Consider the following 1,698-nt stretch of genomic DNA (forward strand, 5'->3'; position numbering starts at 1 on the left):
GTCCGTCTGTCCGTCTGTCCGTCTGTCCGTCTGTCCGTCTGTCCGTGTACACGATAACTCGAGCAAAAATTGAGATATCTCAACGAAATTTGGTATGTAGGTTTCCCTTAATCCAAGGTAGGTTGGTATTGAAAATGGGCGAAATCGGACTTTAACCACGCCCACTTCCCATATAACGGTAATTTCCAGAAATACGAAAACTGCGATATTTTAGTAACTAATGAAGATACTTCACTCAAAATTGATATTTATAATAAGTTTTAGACGAAAAATAAGAATATTATAAATTTTTGGAAAATGGGCGTAGCCACGCCCACTTATGGTTACATGTGTATATCTTGGTAACCGCTGCACCAATTTCTTTCAAACTTGGCACAGTTGTTGGCCTTCGCATAACATACCAAATGGCCGAAACTTTTTAAAATCGCTCAATAACCACGCCTACTTCCCATATAACGGTAATTTTCAGAAAGACGAAAACTGCGATATTTTAGTAACTAATGAAGATAATTCACTCAAAATTGATATTTATAATAAGTTTTAGACGAAAAATAAGAATATTATAAATTTTTGGAAAATGGGCGTAGCCACGCCCACTTATGGTTACATGTGTATATCTTGGTAACCGCTGCACCAATTTCTTCCAAACTTGGCACACTTATTGGCCTTGGTACAGCATAAAAAATTGAAGAAACTTTTTAAAATCGGACAATAACCACGTCTACATCCCATATAATAGTAATTTAGAGAAATACAAAATCTTCGATAAATCAGTAAATATTGAAGCTAATTTATTCAAAATTGATGCTTGCAACAATTCTTTACCAAGAAATACGTTTATGGTAAAATTTTGGAAAATGGGCGTGGCACCGCCCACTTATGATCACATATTAGTATATCGGTAACCGTTCTACCAATTTGTACCAAAGTCGGTGTGGTTATTGTGCTTGCCACATATAAGCAAAACGTTGAAAATTATTGAAATCGGACTAAAATAACGCCCGCTTCTCATATAACGGTAAATTTCAGAAATGCTTGAAACTTCAATATTTCGAAATTGAAGGACGCTAATTTACTCAAAATTGATACACCCCGGCTTACCATCTAGCGGAAGGATTCGGAAAGGTGAAAGAACATATATTTAATACTTTCGCCGGGTATTTAATGTTCGGCTCCGCCCGAGCTTAGACTTTCTTACTTGTTTTTAAACAGCCTTATTGAAAAAATAGGGACTTGGAAAGCGGTTTAAAAAATGGTTAAAAATAATAAAAACAATTAATTATTTTTTTTTTTTGCTTTAATATTTTTATTGAGCTTTGTACCACGATTGTTAATTAGAAAAAATTGAAAAAGCAACAAAGTCTAAGCGGTAGAAGTTATAGCAGCTATTTCGGATATCACCACATCTCTTCATCAGACTTCTTTTTTCTAGACTTCAGCAGGGATCGAACCTGCGAATTCGATGTTCAAAGTCAGAAGCGTTAACCACTGAGCTATGTACATCCCGTAAACTCTTGTTGCTAATAGGGCATTCGCACGAGGCGATTTTTCAGGCAACTTTTAGTTGAAAGCAAAAATCGCCTCGTCCGAACGGCCTTTCAACTAATCGCTTTCAACAATGTTGGTCGCCAGCCAACTTTGAGCTCGTTCAACTTTTTTTCCTTGCAACCCTGTGTTTGTTTACATTCTGTATCAGTG

This window comes from Rhagoletis pomonella, unplaced genomic scaffold (assembly GCF_013731165.1).
Source record: "Rhagoletis pomonella isolate Grant_MI unplaced genomic scaffold, Rhpom_1.0 Rhpom_scaffold_00005, whole genome shotgun sequence".
Lineage (NCBI taxonomy): Eukaryota > Metazoa > Arthropoda > Insecta > Diptera > Tephritidae > Rhagoletis > Rhagoletis pomonella.